We start from the raw sequence: 22,885 nt of genomic DNA on the forward strand, positions 1-22,885 counted from the left end.
AATCACTTTGTGCATGCCCAACTTCATTAGGGAATATTGAGCTGCTTCACATTTTGTTCTGCAATGAGATCTGCTTTCTGAGATAACATCAGCGAGAAAAGCAGCTTTCACAGAGCTTGCTGCATTTTAGGGCTACCTGTGAAAATAGCATTCCCTTTGTCAATCCTGGAACGGTATGGTCTATAGATCATACCCAGGGCTCCCGGTTTTATGGTATTTATTTTTTTACACTTCCGTCTGTATCTATCCATATTTATTTTTTGTCAACTTTATCTGTATTTATCCATATTTATTATGGGTTTGTGAAAAAAATAAAGCTGAAACTGGTATATTTCTGCATTTATTTAACTAATAAATATGCAGTCATTCTTGAATGCCTGCTAGGTTTCAGTGATATGAACACCTGCAGAAGATACATCAATGTCCTTATATGAAAATATGCACATTTCAGTATCAGCATTGTGCTTATCTACTGCTGTTTAAGCCTCTTTACTAAAATGCCTTTCTTTTCTAACCCCTTTACCTATCAATCCACACAGTTATTGGTCTGGCAGTCATGGCAAAGGGTATTTAGATTCACTCAAAAAGCACCCAATTCCGTTTTTATCCACATTTAAAAATAAATACAGACAAGAAAATAAATGTTTTCTGTCTGTTTTTATCTGTAAAAATCAGTAAAAACGGAAAACAGGGACTTTAATCATACCCCTTCTTTAGGGTACTGTTCTATAGGAACATGTAATCCTTGTGCATAATCATGGGAATATACCTTTGGATTCTGCCATACCGTGCACCACATTTCGCTCCAGAAGTTGCTTTGCTTGCGGTGCCAGGATAGTAAGGCTGAAAGGATTGCTAGCATGGAATATGAGTGCTGCCATCTCAGTGGTTCCTAGAGTAGTAATGGCTAATGGGATTCTTCAATTAATCTCCTCTAATGCTGTGGCATGACATAGGGACCTTAGAAGTATGTGTATCTCAGTAGCAAATGTGCCACTAACACAAGAGCTTGCTTGGGCATCCCCTCATATTGTGTCCTACAAGTGCATTGCTCCAGTGGTCAATGAAGAAGCAGGTTGTTTAATCTTCAGAGACGAGGGTGGCATTACCTCAGGGCCTGCCAATGTAACCACAACACTGCTCTGTATAACAATAACACCAGAGGCAATGGCGAAATGAGGAAATGCATGCATTTGTATTGCTTTATTCTCCATTCTTAGCTGAGATACTCAGAATAAGTTGGGAATAGCGGACCAGTGGCATTTCCTTGATGGGGTGGTGCCACACCAAAATATGTGGTACTAGTAAGCTGCATGTGGGCCATACCGAAAACTTACATTCGGGTTAGAGCCTACCCTATAGGTTCCATTGGTTGACTTGATTGTCTCTCTCACTTGCTTGCATTGTATTTAATAACTTGCCTTCCTCTTCTTGTGTTGTCCCTCCCTGCGCATAGCCTCTTTACCACCCTTTGTTTGGCTAACTTGTATCTAGGGTGACCAACCGTCCGTAAATTTCACGGCAGTCCGTAATTTCGGCCGTCTGTCCGTTGTCCGTGAAGGATTCTTTAACGGACGCCATTTGTCCGTAATTTTAACCGGGCACGGTCGCACATCCCTAAAGCAGGCACAGCTTCCACTCACCTCCCTTCTTGACTTGACATGATGCATTCAGGGCTGTTTGCATCTGAATAGATGCCCCTGCTCTTGAAGCTGCAGCCCCCACTCCTCACACCTCCAACCCTTGATGAGCTGTTAAGAGGTGCTTGAAGGTGGCTGAGAGGGAGGGGCTGCAGCTTCAGGAGCAGGGACATCTATTGAGATGCAAACAGCCCTAAATGCGTCTTGTATCTGCAATTTGTGTGAGACATTCCCTTTCTGCCCAGGGCCCCAAACATCCTACAACCGGTATGGATTACACCGAGGCAGCACGTGGTTCTCATCACAGCACAGAATAAAATTAAGAAATGGCACAATCGCACCCACACTGATTAACAAAGTAAGGAGGACAATCAGTTAAATCAGTTCCCTCGGAGTATCTCCTTTAAGTATTGTACATCACAGTGGGGGCTTGTAAAAGTAACATTTTGGAAAGAGAGACTGACTTCTCATTGTCTTGTCCAGGAGGGGGTGAGGAGCCCTACCCCACCCTGGAAGAGACCAAGATGATACTAGGATACTGCATGCCCACCCCTGTGCCCACCCTGGTGGATCCTGGTCCCCCTCCTTCCCACCCCCCTTCCCCCAGTGATGGCTCCTGTCCCTCCCCCTCCCCCCCACCTGTGGTGGATCCTGTCTCTGCCCTGGGTGGCTTCTGTCCCAGTCCAGGAATGGCTTCTGCAGCTCAAAAAGGCTCAGCTCAAAATGAATATGAAAAGGTGGGCGAGAGGGTAAGTGAAGGGATGGCTGGATGAATTAGTGAAAGGGTGCATGGATGAATGAAAGATTGAATAGATGGATAATAAAAGAGGATGGATGGATTGATGAGTGAGTGGTGGAAGGATGGAAGGGAGAAAAGGTGGATGAGTGAGTGGGTGGGTGGATGGATGAGTGAAATGATGGATGGATTGATGAATTGATAAGTGCAAGGGTGAATGGATGGACAGATGAGTGAAAGGGTGGATGTAAGGATGGATGAGTGAGTGAAAGGGAGGGTAGATGGACTAAACGATGAATAGATGAGTCAAGGAGTAAAAGGATAAATGGATGAGAGAAAGGATGGATGAGTGATAGGGTCAATGGATGGATTCATGAGTGGATGAGTAGATGGATGGGTGGGTGGATGGATGGATGGAAGGAAGGATTGCTAAGTGAACGGGACGATGGAGAGAGAAAGGGAGGATGGTGGATGACTGAAAGGGTGGATGGGTATAAGGATTAGTGACTGGGAGGATGGATGAGTAAGAGAAAGGATGGCTGGATAGATGAAAGGGTAATAGCTGGATGGATGAGTGAATGGATGGATGGGTAGAAGAGTGGATGGATGAGTGTACAGATGGCTAGGGTGAAAGGGTGGATGGATGGATAAAGGATGGATGAAGGGATGGATGAGTGAAAGGATAGATGGAAGGATACATGATGGATAGGTTTGCAAATGGTTGAATATGTTTGGATATGGCTGGGCTTACTTATATACCATTGCGCGACCTCTGATGTGTCTGTAAAACTTATCCAATTGTCCTGAAGTTTTGTCCTGAATTTTGACCTCCTGTCCTGAATTTGTGTCCTGAATTTTGACCCTTTGTCCTGAATTTTTACACTCACTGTCCTGAATTTGCACCAATGCCAGTTGGTCACCCTACTTGTATCCTTCCACTGCTTTCTTCTAGGAAAGAACATTTTCCTTAAGCACTACATCAGAGTGCATGTGCTTTCTCTCTTTCTTACTTGCCTCACCTCTAATACATGCCACTTTCACTTCCTCTTCACCACCCAACAAACTCGCTCCTCTGTTGCTCCCTTATGCCTTGCACTCCCATGAACCGAAGTTTTGATTTCATTGTACTTTTTTAGACAGGCCAGCCAGCTGCTCTTTACTGCCGTTCCTCTTTGCTTTACTTTTGCACACCTTCATTGCTCACTCGCTCCTCCCCACTCCGTCATTCCTTCATTTAGATTTGCTGTTCCATTGTTCCTCCACATTGTGATCAGTTAAATATTATTTTCTATTAATTTTTTGGGGGAGGGCTCTGACACCTTCCATTTGCTGCTGGGTCGCATCCGCTATCCAAAAGGCACTTTTACACCAGTTATATATATTTTCAAATGTACTCATCTGAGTGGCGTCCACCATTTTAGGCCTGATATATATTTTGGCTACTGAGAGTGCTTGTGTTTGGGAGGTGGCTTCCTCATGTGCTCCTTTTTCTCCCTGTCCCTGATGTTGCTTGCCCCCACACACTATTACGTTGCTTGCCCTCTCCTGCTGTCTATGTTGTCGTTTGCTGTCTGTGTTGTTGCTTGCCTGCTCCCGCTGTCTGTGTTGTTAATTGCTCCCACCCGCTGTCTGTGTTATTGCTTGGCCCTTCCCGCTGGCCGTTTAGTTGCTTGCTCCTCCAACAATCCTCCTGCTGTCGGTGTGTTGATACTTGAACCCACCTGCTGTCCCACCCGCTGTCCATGTTGTTGCTTGCCTAACCTGCTTTGTGAGTTAAGGAGACAGACTTAAGTTAGGATTTTGTCTTAAGTCTGTCTTAAGTCTTTCTTAAGTTTGTCTTAAGACAAACTTAAGACAAAATCCTAACTTCTGTGAATACTAAAAGTAGTAAGTTCATTTTGTGAATGCCAGAAGTAGTAAGTGCATTCTGTGAATACCAAAATAGTAGTAAGTTTAGGATTGAGTTTTAAGTTCATTCTGTGAATCAGGCCCTCAGTTCTTTGAAAATTCCATGAGTTCTTGGACAATTCAATATTCAAGCAAGGGAAAGTCCCGAGTTTTTCCAAGAAATCGTTGTGGATTTTCGGAACTAGTGGAAGTAGCCCTGCCGTATTTGGACTGCATGAGCTATGCCTAAATATGGTTATGATTTCTATGCCTATATAAGGATATGGTGATTTATTCCTATATAAGGGCATGAATCTGGAAACTTACAATGGGGTCCTAAAATAATACATAACAATACTACGTAAGAAACGCTTTGTGTTCGGTGACAACTCACCATTCTGAAAGCAGGTATCGCGCTTACCACCCAATCGTGTCTTGCAAAGGTACTTTCCCTAGTAGTTCAATGTTCCTTCTGGGGCAGGGAGGAGTGGGAGAGCGCGTCCTGGGCCACCTAGCAGCAACATCCAACCATAGGGAAAGGCTGAAGACAGCTAAGACTGGAGTGACCAGGAAATAAATCCTAAATTGCCTGAAGCCAAGAATAGCTACTTGTCAAACAAAATAAAGAGGCGCAGTCGCTATTGGCTGCTTTCTCCAAAAAGACTGGCACGCGGCTGCTATTGTTAAAGCGTGCCCCAATGCCCCAAAACCTGCCTTTATAAATTAAAAGGTTTAAGTCGGGCGAGCTGCGCATTTTGTACATTGGCGGCCGCCATTGCTAATAAAATGCTTACTCCGACGAAAAGAATGGCGCACAGGTGCTATTGTTAAAGTGTGTCGAGCTGCCAAAAAAACACAAGCTTTATAAATTAAACAGGTGTCAGGTGAGCAGCGCATTTTGAAATATCCTGCGTGGCTGCCATTGCTAATAAAAGTATAAAATCCGGGCTCAGTGCTGAAACCTAAAGCCTATGTGAAGATAACAAGGGGACCCAATCAAGTCAACCAAGGACCTTGGGAGCAGTTACTTTTAGACAACAGTGGTCCTTTGGAAAGAAGAAAGTAGAGAACAATAAAATATAGACAGAATCGTAGCTATATTTGTTTTGACATATCCAGCCGGACAGAGGTCTGATATTTACTTATAAATCAATTGCAAAGGTATTATACAATAATACACAAGGTGGAGCACAAGCCTGTGCCCTAATAATCACATGGATTCATACAAACAGGGGAAGAAAAACAAGGGGCTTTTAAGCAAAAGCTTAGGGTTAGTTGCACTGCGGATTATGATAATGTTAAAGTAGAAAAAAGTGAACCACAACACCTTTACACATTTAGTACACATAATTAAGCTTGTATAAGATGTTTCAAGAGTGTCGACGGCGTTTCGATCCGCTTTGAGCGATATGCCGATCATCAGGACATAATTACTATGCCTAAAGGTAGCCTCAATTGCCTAGGGAAGGAAGGGAGGAAAAATATAACAATTGGGAGTTAGGAATATCCTACATAAATTACCAATACACCCTTCAGACCCCCCTCAACCTTTTCACCCACTGCCAGTATGGTCCCAAGTAAAATCATCACTTTTGAAAAAATAGTTCTGAAAGAAACTTCTCGCATTGCCAAATCACATATCTACATCCCCTATAACATCTCCCTACAAGAGAAATCTGCTATCTCCCAACTGTGTGAAAATACTAATTTAGTAATTAAACCAGCGGACAAAGGGGGCGGCATCATCCTACAAGAAATTGACTTGTACAAAGCAGAAATAATAATCCACATTTGTAAAGCGCGAACCATCGCACGTTAGGGTCTCTAGGCACTGAGGGCCATCGGGAAGATTATGCAAGCTATTGCCCAGAGTCACATGGTGCTGGGATAATCTGCTGTCGGCCCCGGGGATCGAACCGTGATCCCCAGATTCCGGAGTCAGTCACCCTGGCCGCGGCGCCACACCTCTCCCTCCAACGCCAACTCTCTAATACAGACCATTATTGTAAGCTCTTGACAAACCCCACCAAGGAACTACAGACTGTTTCTGGCTGTGGTTCGGTCCTGGAACCTCTAGGCCAACACGTGAACTATTTCTTAAAAGATTTTGTAACCACTACTGACTGCTTTATCAGAGATAGCATGGATTTTATAAACCTCTTTGAAAACCATCCCTTTGATCCTACAACTGAGATTTTGTGTACTTTGGACGTCGAGTTCCTGTATACGAATATTCCCCAAAAAGACTCTTTATTAGTAATGCAAACTATACTCAATCAGAGACCACGGCCACATAATTTTCCCACTCAATTCATTATGCAACTATTAGAGGTCTGTCTGACAAGGAATTTTTTCGTCTTCGATGAACAATTTTACCAACAAGTGCGTGGCACATCAATGGGGGCAATTTTCGCTCCTAACTTAGCCATTCTGTATATGGACTATCTTGAGCACAATAACATCTTATCACATACTAACCCTTTCAGCTCCTGCATAATTAAATGGAAGCGATATATCGACGATATTTTCCTTATCATGGAAAGGTGAAGTCGATACGCTTGAATCATTCCTTCACTGGCTAAATAACAACTGTATGGACTCAGATGTACCCTTACCCATGACAAAACATCTATTCCATTTTTAGATTTACGTATCAAACACTCTGAAAGTTCCCTGATAACAAGCCTATTCCGGAAGCCTACAGAGCGCAATACACTGCTAAGCTACAGTAGTAATCATCCCTGCGCGCTCAGAGATAGTCTTCTCTATTCCCAATTCTTGAGAATTAGGAGAAATTGCACACTCAAAACTGACTACTTCATTGAATCTAAAACACTCTGCACGAAACTTATTTTCAGAGGTTATCCACGTTGCCTAGTGCAAAATACCATGAAAAGAGCGTGGTATTGTCCACGTGATACCTTATTAGAATCCAAACCTAAAACCAGCACTTAATGCCGTGTGTGTGTCACTACCTTCACCTCAGTTTTCAATGCTGTGCGTAAAACTCTTAGAAAAAGCTGGCCTATTCTTAATGCAGTCACGCTTGACCTTGATATGCCCATGTTTGCCTTCAAGAAATGCAAAAACATCAAGGATCAATTGGTCCATGCTGCCCTGCCATTGACAAAGAACAACAACCCGACCCTCCACGACCTCTGGTCCTTAGCACCACTGAGGGGTCACTCTAAATGCGGTAACTGTGTGGTTTGTGAATTTACTATTGAATGTAAGGAATTTGTTTTCCATGAAATCGGGAATGAACTTAAAGCATTTACCAATTGTAACACGTGCAATGTAGTATATGCCATCTTTTGTCCCCGCAAGAAAATATATGTAGGTCAAACCACCCAGAAAATCCGCCTTCGCATCTCCCATCACAGAAGCAGGATAAGATGCAAAACAGTGAATGCTCCATTGGTCAAGCATTTCATGCAAAGTGGACATTCTGAGAATGATATCCGTTGGACTATAATCAATGCCTTAAAATTGCCCCCCAGAGGTGGTGACATCACAAGGATTCTAAACAAAGAAGAACTTAAATGGATTTTAAAGACCAACAGCCTAAATACAGGAATGGCAATCTGCATCCAACTGTATATAATCATACACCCCCTTGACTCCTCGGGTCGTGGACCGATGGTTTTAACTTTACAGTGTACAATAGTCACCACCTTGGCTAACCTTGCCTCCCTTCCAAGATGGCCACCGCTTTATCACCTCCTCCGCCTAGTCCCTTTTCCCTTCCTCCTATATCACATGTCGTGAGGTATCCAATCAATAGCAGCCACGCCCCCCACCTAGTGAATCCTTCTTTGGCGTCGATCTCCCTCACTTCACTCCTCCCGCGATCGTGCAGGAAGTGACAGACGTCTCCAGTGAGTGCCGTTCCCGTGCCCCCTAGTGCTATCTCGCTAATCACCCAATCCTCTCACTCATCCCTCCCTTGCCTTCCCCCCTTACAGACCACTGAGCCGCCGACCTCCAATCCCAATACGCGGATTAACGCCGCATTGAACACTGATTCTGGTAAGCTTCCCACGCCCTTAGCGATGTTGTACATTCCACCCTGGCAGGTCACCCTTTAACCGTTCCCAACTTCCTTTTAGGTGGCGCAATACCCATCCGGGCAATCATCCACTTCACCACGAGGACACCGCTCCCTTTCCTCTGCAAGGGTAGTTCTCCTCTTAACCATTAAGCGGATTACCCCTTAATTTGCAACACCACATTTTGCCGTCCCAATTAACCGGTAAGACAGCATGACTCTTACTCGGCCGACCTCACGTACCACTCCCGAGAGCACTTACACTTCATCCTTAACATGTCACCTTGTGCTACATGTTATGTATACTGTCTCGGTGCCTTACCATCGTTTAATCACACAGGCATTGTTCGAATGTACCTTCTTACCATCATGTACTTTTCACCCTGATGCTGCATGTTGAGTATACTTTCTTGGTGCCCTCATCATTGGTCATTCCACTTTGATTACAAAGGCAGTCCCTCATGTCCAAGTGTCTTGGTGCAATTTTGATCATTTAATCCGCTGTAATTACATAAGCAGCCAACCCTTGCTCAATTGTCTCATTCCCTCTGGGATAGTTACTTGTTTTGGCTGTGTTGGCATACTGGTTGCGATTATTACCTTCCAATTTCCTAGCTGTGATTTTAATCAGTACACACCTTGTGGAAGTGATCACAATTACCTTCAGTTCTTCTGACATTCCTTCATTGATCGATGACCTTCCTCACCTTATGTCTATGCATGTAGCGGTCTCTCACCTGGTAATTTATGTAGGATATCCCTAACTCCCAATTGTTGTATTTTTCCTCCCTTCCTTCCCTAGGCAATTGAGGCTACCTTTAGGCATAGTAATTATGTCCTGATGATGATCCGCATATCACTCAAAGCGGATCGAAACGCCGGCAACACTCTTGAAACACCTTATACAAGCTTAATTATGCGTACTAAATGTGTAACGGTGTTGTGGTTCCCTTTTGTTGTACTTTAACATTATCATAATCTGAAGTGCAACTAACCCTAGGCTTTTGCCTAAAAGCCCCTTGTTTTTCTCCCCCTGTTTGTATGCATCTATGTGATTAGTAGGGCACAGGCTTGTGCTCCACCTTTTGTATTATTGTATAATACCTTCGCAATTGATTTATAAGTAAATATCAGATCTCTGTTCAGCTGGATATGTCAAAACAAATATAGCTACGATTCTGTCTATATTTTATTGTTCTCTACTTTCTTCTTTCCAAAGGACAACTGTTGTCTAAAAGAAACCTAAAGCATATTGCCCAGGGTGGGACGACGATGAGGAGCAGACAGCCAGCAGAGAGTGAAAAAGTGGGCACCATTGCAGGAATGAATGTCGTGCAGTGCAGGAGTAGAAAATCTTTCAAGAAAAATTGTGCTCACAGACTGTAAATAAACTATACTGATTAACAACACAAGTAAGAGTGCCAGCCCTTATGAGAGGTTACAAATGGAGAAAAAGCGGTACTAAGGAAGAGCTACTAAGCCTATTAACGAATCAAAGGCAACCATTTACAGTAAACGGAGCAAATGGAAAGGGGCGACCACTCGGTCCCCCCGAACGTATGGCGGAGTACCTCGATCCCCCCGGGAAGCCATTTTGGGCGGGAGGCGCGTCTCGGCTGGTATGCCCGAAGCGGCGTAGCCGGGGCGCGCTTTTTCCCGCCCTAGAGTGGGCTGGCCTAGACACTGACGCGGCTGGCCACGCCCTCGGGGCAGGCAGGGGCGGGTTTACGCCCGCCCTGAAGACGGATAAAAAGGGACGCAAGACCAGAAGGCATCCTCTTGTTCCTGTGCTCTGAAGCTGCACCTCCTCGCTGCACGTGAGCTCGAGACGGAACGAAGAGCCAATTTTGAGCGTTGTAATCTTTCTTTTGTCTTACAGATACTCTGTCGGAGGAATGCCCAAGAAAGGCGGGAAGAGAATGACGACTGAACAGATGGTTCGGTTCCTCATGAAGGAGATGACTGAGCTGAAGAAGCGGGTGGTGGAGAGAGACGGGGAGGGGGGGCCGGAGCGTCCGTCGGCTGGAGCAGCCCCAGGAGGAAGAGCCAAGAGGCCAAGGAGGGGACCAGCTGGGGGAGACGTCCCGGTTCCCTGTACCCCGCTCGAAGCGCCAACCCCAGTACCGGCGGAGGGGAATCCGATTCCTGTGGTGGTCACCCCGGTGTCCAATGAGGATATGCCGCCCGAGCTGGCAGCACAACTTGCAGCGTGGTTGGGCGACAGTAGTGAGGGCGCCACGGCTGCCGAGGCCCAGGCGCTGATGAAGCAATTACGAGGGAAACGGGATGCAGCCAAGGTGTCCGCGCCGGCTGCAGTAGTTGACAAGCCACAAGGGACGATGGCGACCGCAGATGCAGCGCCCGGTGCAGGTAAGCGGCCATTGCCGATTGCGAGGGATGAGTCAGCACCCTCTCGTAGAGAAAGGTTGGGACAACATGTGCCTTTGGCAATTAAGGAGAAGATTTGGGCGGGAGAATATGTGAACATCTTCTCGTTGCTTGTTGATCATTATGAGGTGGAGCATGTTAAGGGTCAGAAAGATCTTATGCATCCGAGTGTTTGGCGCGCAAAAATGGCCGCCTTTAAAGTGAATGAGAATATTGGCAATTGGGGCAATGCATGGGGAATTTTTACGTCGATCTTGGGGGAACGTAGGCCCGAGTTGCTTTCCGAGTTGCCGACCTATCAGTCACGAATCATGGGGTACTCGACATCATACCAGGGTAACCATTGGTTCTGCTACGATAATCTTTTTAGAAAGGCTAAAGAGCATAATAAAAGCTTAACCTGGGATTGTTATGATTCTTTGACGTGGGATAAAATGAAAGAGACAGGTATGTTAAAAATGCCATTGGTAGGAAGTAATGTTGGCGAATCCTCCCGCCATTATGGGGGGACGCCCTTTCGTTCAGGTACGAGTACCGACGATTACTCGAGACCTGCCGGCAATACAGGTAAAAGGGGTTTCTGCTTCAATTTCAACAAAGGTAAATGTACCAGGCCCCAGGGATCGTGTAAATTTAAACATGAATGTAGCGGGTGCGGGTCGTCCCATCCTGAGTCCACGTGCAGAGCCAAAACGGGTGATAACGGGGGGAGGGGAGGCGCCAAACAGGTCTAACATAGTCCGAGGGGCGCCTTTACCTACCCCGATTGATACATTGGCGATGATTCCCTGGCTCAGTGAATACCCGGATCGTACTTCTGCTGGGGTGCTGCGGAACGGATTTTCGTATGGTTTCCGCATCCCGGTAGGGGACTTTCGCGGTGTGAAGATGTGTAAAAATCAACTTTCCGTCCTGCAGCATACGACCGTGGTTCAGGATAAGATCCGGAAAGAGGTTACTCGAGGTCGGGTCGCCGGCCCGTTTAGTGTACCCCCGGTACCGAAGTTTGTTTGTTCTCCTTTAGGGGTGGTCCCCAAGAAGGACCCGGGTGAGTTCCGACTGATTCATAATTTGTCAGCTCCACGTGGTCTTTCTGTAAACGATGCAATAGATCCAGAAGTATGTTCGGTGCGGTACACATCATTCGATGAGGCCGTAGCCATTTTGAATCGCCTGGGGCCCGGGGCGCTGATGGCGAAGTCAGATATCGAGTCAGCGTTCCGGTTGCTCCCGGTACATCCAGACGATCAGCGTCTGCTGGGTTTCATGTTTCAGGGTCAGTATTATATGGATAGATGTATGCCGATGGGATGCTCAATTTCTTGTGCCTATTTCGAGAAATTCAGTAGTTTTCTACAATGGGTCTTCACAAAGAAGACGGGTTTTCAACATGTGATGCATTATCTCGATGATTTCTTGTTCCTGGGGGCAGCCGGGGATCCGGGATGTGGGCAAGCTTTGGCTGCATTTTGTGTTGTAATGAATCAGTTTGGCGTACCATTGGCACCAGGTAAGACGGTGGGTCCTTCGACTTGCCTCGAGTTTCTGGGGATCGAGTTAGACTCCGGAGAAGGTTGTTTCCGTTTACCAAGTGATAAAGTGTTTAAGTTCAGGGGATCCCTGCAAATGTGTCTGAGTGAAGCTAAGGTTAAGCTGCATCAGTTACAGCAGTTAGTGGGCCAGTTGAATTTTGCCCGGAGAGTTATACATATGGCCCGACCCTTTTCCCGTTCGATCGCTCAAGCCATGGTCGGATTAAGGGAAGGCCATCATCGCACGAGGCTCTCGGCCGAGGTCCGCCAGGACATGCGCATTTGGTTGGCATTTCTGGCGGATTTCAATGGTCGAGTCGTCTGGAATAAACCAGCCGTGTCCTCTGACGAGCTGGGGCTATGGACAGATTCAGCAGGTAGCATAGGTTTTGGTGCCATCTTCGGCACAAAATGGTCGGCACAGAAGTGGCCGACATGGTGGCATGACAATGGTCTGACAAGCAATATTGCTTTTTTGGAACTTTTCCCCATTTTGGTGGCCCTGAGAACCTGGCCCGAAGGGTTCAAAGATCACTCTTTGATATTTTGGTCTGACAATATGACCGTGGTTGAGTGCATCAATAGTCAGGCAGCACGATGTAAACTGATTTTAAGACTCCTCAAAGAAATTGTCTTACTGTGTATGCAACTGAATGTGCTTTTCAGAGCAAAACATGTCCCAGGGGTAATGAATCAGGCGGCTGATGCACTGTCTCGTTTTCACATGCAGGCTTTCTCGGGTTTCCTTCCCTCAGCGGACCCAGAGCCGGCACCCTTTCCCGAAGCTCTCTGGTCTCTCGGTGCCCCGAACTTCGTCACCTCGTGGGAGAGAGTCTAGCACCAAGGACGAGGAAGGCATATGAAGGGGCGTTTCGGTCCTATTTAGCCTTTTTGGGGACTGATGGAGAGAGGCTTTGGGGCCACGAGGATGGGGTGGTGAATTTTCTGATGTCCTTACGTAGGGCTGGGAAATCGGTGGCTACGGCGCAGAGGCATCGCGCCGCCATTTCCTTTGTTGCCAGGGCCCACAGTATCCAGGACCCGACAGCGTCTTTTCGTTGTACAGAAAGCGCTGCGTGGGTGGCAACGCCTTGAGGGTCGCAGGGTAGATGAGAGGCGCCCGATAGGTTTGGATAGGTTGGCCCAGTTGTTGGCCACACTCCCTGCCACATGTTCATCTCAGTTTGAGACGGTTTTGTTCCGAGCCGCTTTTACGCTAGCATTTCACGGGGCGATGCGGGTAAGCGAACTGGTAGCAAGGAACAAACAGGAAGTGGCAGGGGGTTTGTGCCAGGAACACGTTCAGATCAGAGGGGAGACAATGACTGTCTCCTTTGTCAGGTCCAAGACCGATCAAGATGGGATGGGTGACTGCATAATCATACGCAGGATTCCCGGGTCCTCCATGTGTCCGGTAAAGTGTTTAGAGGATTACCTGGCACGAAGGGTGGCAGCATGGGGGGGGACCTTGTTGAGACACGCGGACGCCACCCCACTGACGAAATTTCAGTTTCAGCGGGTGCTTGCGATGTCAATTGCCGCTGCGGGCTTGAACCCGGGCGAGTTTGGGACCCATTCCTTTCGGATAGGGGCTGCTACAGAAGCTACAGCCAGGGGTCTTAATGTTGAACAAGTGAAACGAGTGGGGCGTTGGTCCTCCAATTGTTATAAGAGGTATGTACGATTGCACATGTTGTGAAGCTGTAATAATGTACTCACGCCTCTTGTTTTTTGTTTGGTTTTCAGTTGCGCAAGCCTACGAGGCGGGGCGAACTATGCAGTCGACCCAACACCGGGCCAGCGGTCAGACATCACCGGCTGTGAGAAAGGAGGTGTGGGTCGTGGGCCACTCATACGTGAGGCGTGCCGCGGACGTATTCAAAGCAGGTGACATGATTCACGTAGCTGGGGAATACGGGTACAGGGTGTCCTTCTACGGAAGAGGCGGTCTCTGTATTGACCAGTTTCAAACATTTTTCGAGGGTTTGTTAGGGCGGACGAGGTCACCGCCGTCTGTAGTCATAGTACATTTAGGGGGCAATGATTTGGTCACCACCGGTAGACGACTTCTCCTGGAGGCAATGCTTTCCACTGTAAGTTGGTTGGCGAGGAGAGTTCCGGGGTGCACAATTGCGTGGTCCCATATGATCCCACGAAAGGTGTGGCGGGGGGCTATTTCTATTCCTGCTTTGAATCATTCTGTTAGAAAGCTTAATAACAAAGTGAGTAGGTTGTTCCGTTCCAGGACATTGCATTCTATTTCGCATGGCTGTATTAATGATGACAGTATGTATTTGGGGGATGGTGTGCATTTGTCTCGAGTGGGGAATGAGTTACTCATAGCAGACTTCTTAGCATGGTTAAAAACGTTAAAACATGACCTTTAGGTAGGAGCTTTGTGGGGGGTCCGGATAGCCGGTCAACTATCCGGCCTGTGGCGGTAAGGTCATGATCGGTGAGCACTAATTGGAAGATCCCTATGAGTGGGCGTCACCCAACACGGATGGGAGCGCTCGGGAGAGGTGGCCTTTGGCCCCTCAACGGGGAGGCGGTCCCTTCTAAGGATGGGTCGCCGAAAGAAAAGGAAAGGCGGTCAAGGCCCCTTCCTGTGTAGGAGGGGTTACAGCCCCCTCCTGGGGAATTTCCCGGGGCCAGTGACGTCTGCGACGGCAGATGTGGTAAGTTGTGTGGGGTTTGGGGGGAGGTCTACGCTACCTTCTAGATACCTCACACGAGTCCTCGAACGACCTTTAAGTGGCGTCGAGTTTATGGGTGCCCCCGTCAAGTCAAGGGAAATTGGTAGTTGCACTCGAGGTACGCCTCAGTGCTGTCGCCCCTCCCAAGTGGGGGGGGGTATTTCTGGTTAGGGATCTTGACACCGGTTACGACCTTGCCGTTGGCCCTTAAACGTTAGGATGTACAATTTCAAGATTTCAAGAAAATGTTTTGTAGGTTGTTAGTTCGGCTAGGAGAACCTCTGTATTAGAGAATCTGTTAAGGTTAGCCAAACATCGCAATGTGGTAATGAAATTGTACATTAATATGAAACTGTTTAATTTTAATTTTTGTTTTAATAAATACGGCCGGGGAGGGTCACTCCCTCCCTCATCCAAAAAACTTCAAGAACTGTTTCCGGTTTCCCTCCTTTGGGGATTGTGTTGAGAGGGGGTGGCGGGTATCTCAGCCATATGGAAAGGGGCGACCACTCGGTCCCCCCGAACGTATGGCGGAGTACCTCGATCCCCCCGGGAAGCCATTTTGGGCGGGAGGCGCGTCTCGGCTGGTATGCCCGAAGCGGCGTAGCCGGGGCGTGCTTTTTCCCGCCCTAGAGTGGGCTGGCCTAGACACTGACGCGGCTGGCCACGCCCTCGGGGCAGGCAGGGGCGGGTTTACGCCCGCCCTGAGACGGATAAAAAGGGACGCAAGACCAGAAGGCATCCTCTTGTTCCTGTGCTCTGAAGCTGCACCTCCTCGCTGCACGTGAGCTCGAGACGGAACGAAGAGCCAATTTTGACCCACCCACCAGCCCCTGAAGACAGCGAGTTGTTTTAAATAAAGTTTGGTGGTTAATTCTGTTTCATTTACAGGTTGTGGTATTATCGTGAAGATTTTGAGTATGCAATAAAGAATGACCGATTGGTGTTATGTTTTGCAAATAAAGTAATTCTGCTTTAGTGTTCATCAGTAAGCATACTTTGAATAAAGTGTTATTGCTATTTGTCTGTTATATTTAGTCTTAGTTATTAGTTAGCATTGTCGTATTTATTTTGGTCGGGCGGTAAGGTCATGATCGGTGAGCACTAATTGGAAGATCCCTATGAGTGGGCGTCACCCAACACGGATGGGAGCGCTCGGGAGAGGTGGCCTTTGGCCCCTCAACGGGGAGGCGGTCCCTTCTAAGGATGGGTCGCCGAAAGAAAAGGAAAGGCGGTCAAGGCCCCTTCCTGTGTAGGAGGGGTTACAGCCCCCTCCTGGGGAATTTCCCGGGGCCAGTGACGTCTGCGACGGCAGATGTGGTAAGTTGTGTGGGGTTTGGGGGGAGGTCTACGCTACCTTCTAGATACCTCACACGAGTCCTCGAACGACCTTTAAGTGGCGTCGAGTTTATGGGTGCCCCCGTCAAGTCAAGGGAAATTGGTAGTTGCACTCGAGGTACGCCTCAGTGCTGTCGCCCCTCCCAAGTGGGGGGGGGTATTTCTGGTTAGGGATCTTGACACCGGTTACGACCTTGCCGTTGGCCCTTAAACGTTAGGATGTACAATTTCAAGATTTCAAGAAAATGTTTTGTAGGTTGTTAGTTCGGCTAGGAGAACCTCTGTATTAGAGAATCTGTTAAGGTTAGCCAAACATCGCAATGTGGTAATGAAATTGTACATTAATATGAAACTGTTTAATTTTAATTTTTGTTTTAATAAATACGGCCGGGGAGGGTCACTCCCTCCCTCATCCAAAAAACTTCAAGAACTGTTTCCGGTTTCCCTCCTTTGGGAATTGTGTTGAGAGGGGGTGGCGGGTATCTCAGCCATATTGAAAAGATGGGTGGAAAATGGGTGGGGCTTCAAGTGCATACCTAAATACAGCATGTCTCAAACAGACAGCACAAGTGCTGCCTAGGCGAGTCCTAAAACAAGTATTTACAATGCAATAGGTCTCGCAATTGCGACTTTTTGAGCTATTGGCATTGTATATGCCAATGGCTTTTATAACATTAAAAGGCATTGTCATTTACAATATTAATAGTTCAAAGTTTTGCAAAAGCAATACCTACTGCATTGCAGAGCGCAGTGTCCATGAAGCAGGAGCCGCACTCACTATTAAAGTTAAAAAAAAGAAACAGAACGCGTTTTCCCTGGAGCGGGCACCGTGCTCATTATTAAAGTTTAAAAAATAAAAAATAAACAGAGTGCGGTATCCCTTAAGCGGGAGCCGCACTCAACATCAAAGTTTAAAAAACATTTAAACTGAGCGCGGCGTCCCTAAAGCGGGTGCCGCGCTCAGCATTCAATTTAGAGCAGCATATCACGGTATAAGAAAATTAGCCGCAATTGTCCCCATCACTGTCAATAAACAAAATAGTGCTCACCCTCTTATAATGCAGGGTGTGTCACAAGCCAAGTAAAAGGTCCAGTCGTTATGGGCAGTAACAAATGCAGATAAGGCGGTACCAAGGAGGGACTAACAAGCATATTTGCAAATTAGAAGCCAGCATTTACAAAGGACAATGACACAATCCAATGACAAATATGGGCACAGAGTGGGCAGGGCTTCCAGTGCAAACCCTAATACAGCATGCTTCGCAGAGCGAGTGGATAATGGATTGGCTGGATGAGTGGGTGGATGATGAGAGAAAGGATAGATGGGTGAGTGAAAGGTTGGATGGATGGAGTGAGTGAGTGAGTGTGTGTGTGGTTGAATGTATGAGCAAATGAATGAGTGAGTGAAAAGATGTGTGAAATGATGGATGAGTGAAAGAATTAATAGATGAGTGAAAGGGTGGATGGATGAAAGGGAGGATGGATGAAAGAGCAGATGGATGAAAGGGCGGACGGATGAAAGGGCGAACGGATGGATGAGTCCAAGGAAGGGTAGATGGATGTGTGAAAGAATGGATGGATAATTGAAAGGGAGGGTAAATGGATGGATGGACCAATGAGTGAGTGAAAGGATGGATGAGTGGAAGGATAGATGTATGAGTAGATGGATGGAGGCAGGTGCATAGTTAAAGCGGGATGGAGGTGGCGGTCTTGAAAGCCTCTTCTGTCTTCAGCTAGGCAAACAAAAGCTCAAAATTAACATGAAAAGATGGATGCGAGTGGAAGGATGAATGTCGAACTGAACGGATGGGTGAGTGAATTGGTAGATGGATGGATGTTAGGATGGATGGGTGAAAGAGGGGTGGAAGAGTGGATGTATAGGTTGGATGGATAGATTTGGTGATAGAGGGATGGATTTGGATATGGATGGATGGACAGATGGAATGGTTAAAAACTGACTGATGGATGAAAGACTGAATGTAAGACAGAATGCACAGGTGAAACAGTGGATATCAGCGGGCGGAGGAAAGGATGAACAGATAGATGATTGGGTGGAAGAGACCAGAGGGCCTCGATGACTTGCTTCACCCGCTTAGTACCGTAAGAGCTTTGGTTCAAAGTGGTGGGTATTTTAATTTTCTGTCTACTCCTTTGGGGGGGGGGTGGGGTGGAGGAGGATGTTAGGGGGGTCCCTGGCCACCTTCTTTCACCGCAAGATCACCGACATCCACAAAATCTTCAACTCCGACCCCCCCCCGCACCCACCACTGAGTCCACCGCCCCTGCGATTACCACCCGCACCAGCTGCCTGACCACCTGGTCCAGCATCAGCGACGAAGACACCATCAAAACCATGAACTCATTCCACTCCGGATCCCCATCGGACCCCTGCCCTCACCACGTCTTCAACAAGGCCAGCACTACCATCGCACCCCACCTCCGGAAAACCATCAACTGCTCCTTCGAGACAGCCACCTTCCCGGAAATCTGGAAGCATGCCGAGATCAACGCCCTTCTAAAGAAGCCCAAGGCGGACCCCAAGGACCTCAAAAACTTCCGGCCCATTTCCCTGCTCCCTTTCCCAGCGAAAGTAGCAGAGAAGATCGTCAACAAACAGCTAACCCGCTACCTTGAAGACAACAATATCCTGGATCCCTCCCAATCCGGCTTTCGCAGCAACCACAGCACCGAGACTGCCCTCATCGCCGCCACTGACGACATCAGGACCCTGATGAACAAAGGAGAAACAGCCGCCCTCATCCTCCCGGACCTATCAGCAGCCTTTGACACAGTCTGCCACCGCACCCTATCAACACGCCTCCAGGACGCCGGCATTCAAGAGAATGCCCTGGCCTGGACCACATCCTTCCTCTCCGGAAGAACCCAGAGCATCCGCCTCCCACCCTTTCGCTCAAAAACCACCGAGATCATCTGCGGCATTCTATAGGGATCCTCCCTCAGCCTGACGCTGTTCAATATCTACATGGCTCCTCTCGCTCACGTCGCACGACAACATAATCTCAACATCATCTCCTACGCCGGAGACACCCAGCTGATCATATCCCTCTCCAAAGACCCCCACACCGCCAAAGCCAACCTCCACAGAGGAATGATGGCCGTAGCCGACTGGATGAAGGACAGCAGACTGAAGCTGAACTCAGATAAGACGGAAGTCCTCATCCTCAGACCCGGCCCATCGGCCTGGGACGACTCCTGGTGGCCCACATCACTAGGCACAGCCCCGGAACCCACAGACCATGCACGCAACCTGGGGGTCAACCTCGACTCCACCCTCTCCATGACCAGGCAAGTCAACGCCGTCTCTGCGTCCTGCTTCAACACCCTCTGAATCTTCAAATGGATCCCTATCGACACGAGAAAGACCGTTACCCAGGCCCTCGTCACCAGCAGACTCGACTACGGGAACGCACTCTACTCAGGAACAACAAACAAGCTCCTGAGACGACTACAACGAGTCCAGAACGACTTAGCCCGACTGATCCTCGACGTCCCCCGCCCAGCCACATCACACCCCACCTGAGAGGCCTGCACTGGCTCCCCGTCAACAAGAGGATTACCTTCAAGCTCCTCATCCACGCACACAAAGCACTTCACAACACCGGACCCACCTACCTCAACAACTGACTCAGCTTCCACACCCCTCCCGAAGCCTCCGCTCAGCCAACCTCGCCCTCGCCACAGTCCCTCGCATCCGGAAAACCACAGCCGGCAGGAGATCCTTGTCCTACCTCACCGCCAAGACCTGGAACATTCTCCCAACCGGCCTACGACAGACTCAGGACCTACTGGCCTTCAGAACAGGGGCGTAACACAGGCCCCCACATCTCTCGCAGTGCGTGGGGCTCAGGGGCTGCAGGGGGCCCCCTCAGCACTGTACTCACGCTAGATAGCTCCGGATTAAATCCGGAGCGGGGCCCCTCTGTGCACCTTACAGGGGGGCCCCTACGACTTTTGTTACGCCACTGCTTCAGAAGACTCCTCAAGACCTGGCTCTTCGATCAGTAGTGCCCCCGCTAGCGCCTTGAGACCCTCACGGGTATGTAGCGCGCTTTAGAAATGTAATGATTGATTGATTGATTTGGTAGGTAAAGTTCCTGTCTGCAGGATTAACACTCACCCTTATGTTGTGACGAACGTGACGAGAAGTCTAGCTCTCGGAGAGGATTACCAGTAAACAGCAGGCCATGCTTTGGCATCAGTTCATGAAGAATGGTCTACCATTCGGCAAGTGGACAAAAAATACTACATATGCTTCCGGCATCCAAGGCAAAGAAGGCAAATCTTTGGAAGGCCTGAACTTCTTGAATCAAGTCTGTTACAGTATCTATTCTGAAAGCAAAGAGACCGAGAAAAGAAGAAAGTCAATGATTTAAAATTGCACATTTGATATTAAAAAACCTCTGAGGTTGGGCTGAGCTATGCATGTCTGCTACAAGCCAGAACTGTGGCACAGCTTTACCTGGTGGATGAAAACATCTATAGTAAGGGCTTAGACCTGCACAGAATCTATGGAAAGCAGAAGCTAGACTGGAGTACAGAGCCCATGAGCACATTTGTTTTCGGGGACACGCCTCGCATGAGGCACGGAAACCTCTATATACCAGCAGCTTGTTATCCACAAGATGGCAGTGTTGACAAACGTTACGACTAACTAGTTCTTTATTTTTTTTTAAAGTGCAGTTTATTGTATTTATTAAGCCACGTAACATTTTACTATAGTAAATGTTATCCCAATATCACAAGAGCAGACGGGAAGGGCAGAAGGGTGTACCTACTTCCCAAAACATTTCTAACCACCTCCATTAAAGATGCAATGAATAACGAACCAGTCAATAAGTCAATTTACCTCTCACCACCTTCATAAGAGATGTAACGAAATCCAGCCAACAAACGGATCAATTTCAAATTCATTGTTAATCAGGACCATTTAAGCATCTTGGGGCGGATTTACAAGAACTGGTGCATTTCTGCATATTAGCAGAGATGCGTCAGTTCATTTGCCTCCTGTAAAAAAAAACCTTGCACCATGGCGCAAGGATAGACAGATGCGTGATGCATCTTTTGACTTACAGGCAGCGCATTGCTGGAGTCATGCCGCAAGCTCGACGCAACTCCAGCAATGGTTAGGAATGCCTATTCCTAACATGCTGCATCACTCCTTGACAGTGAAATCTTGTCGATTTCACTGCGTCACTTTTACAAGGCTTTCTCACGTCGGAACGCCCACCCTGCATACATTATACCTGACGCAGGTATAATGTAGCGCAGGGCTTTACAACATATCACATCTCCCTAGATGCGTCACGTTGTAAATATGTTGCAACGTGGCGCATTGTTTACGACACCGCTGCGTCACTGAAGTGATGCAACAGCTATGTAAAGTTGTCACATGGGGCTTGTAAATCTGTCCCCTGGAATCTACAATACTGCGCTTCTGATGGGAGTGATTGCTTTAAAAGGGATTGAAGCTGTGGGGTTGGGTTGGTTCATGCTCGGTCCAGTCCAAACTCTAGTGACAGCTACTCGTGATACACAAACTAAAAACAGATAAACGGGTGACTTTTCTGGGTATTGATGCCCAGTATAGACAGGCTTTCAGGAATAATTTTCGCTAACCACAGACCTGACTACAAGTCAGGCATTAATTTCGCACAGCCCAATTATTTGCAGCTGCATTTTTTCCGCACCTGGATTTACCAGGTCTGGAAGAGCCTGACCAGCTTCAGTAGGAGACAGGTGCCCTGTCATCCGCTAAAAACTCATCCACTCTCCCATACCCCTTTCCTAAACCCCATGCAAACAAAATGTATGTGGTGAAGCTGCATGGAATAAGGGATTCAGTGCTGTTTTACAGCAGAGATAAACATATTGGCCCCATACCGGAATTTCCCATTCCATGTGATGTTACACGTAATTGCACGGTGCTGGGGTGAGTTTATCACACGGAAAGGGTATAATCGCAAGTTAAAAAAAATAATTAAAAAATGAAACCGAGCGCGTTGTCCCTGAAGCGGGTGCTGCGCTCAGTATTCAAGGTTACATAAAAAAAAAAAAAAACAGACCGTGGTGTCCCTGAAGTGGGCACCACGGTCAACATCAAAGTAAAAAAAAAAATTAAACTGAGCCCTGTGTCCCTAATGCGGGCTCCGCGTGAGCATACAATTTGCCCAGACGTGGGTCCCTAGCTCACTTTGCCGCTGGATTCAAGCTAGCCTGGCTGATGAGGGGTGTTACCCTAAAACCGGTCCCAGGATGCTTGTTTCCGGTCTAGGGAAGACCTGGCTTAGCAGTTCAAGCTGGACTGTTCCAATGAGGCACAGGGTCAAGACTTATTTGCATATAGCTGAATCTGAACTGGGGTGGCAAAGTGAGCTAAAGAACGATGATGGATTAAACCCAGATCTGTGACACAGGATGAGTGTCTGAAAAGTTTCAGCACTCTGTCCATCATCTTGTGTTTGCTTTGTGCGCCCTAAGTTGGCAGGGTATGCCCAGACGAGTGTCCCTTGCTCACTTTGCCACTGGATTCAAGCTAGCCTGGCTGATGAGGGCTGTAAGCCCAAAACCGATCCCAAAATGCTTGTTTCCGGTCCAGGGAA

The sequence above is a fragment of the Lissotriton vulgaris genome, chromosome 9 (assembly GCF_964263255.1).
Source record: "Lissotriton vulgaris chromosome 9, aLisVul1.2, whole genome shotgun sequence".
NCBI classification, from domain to species: domain Eukaryota; kingdom Metazoa; phylum Chordata; class Amphibia; order Caudata; family Salamandridae; genus Lissotriton; species Lissotriton vulgaris.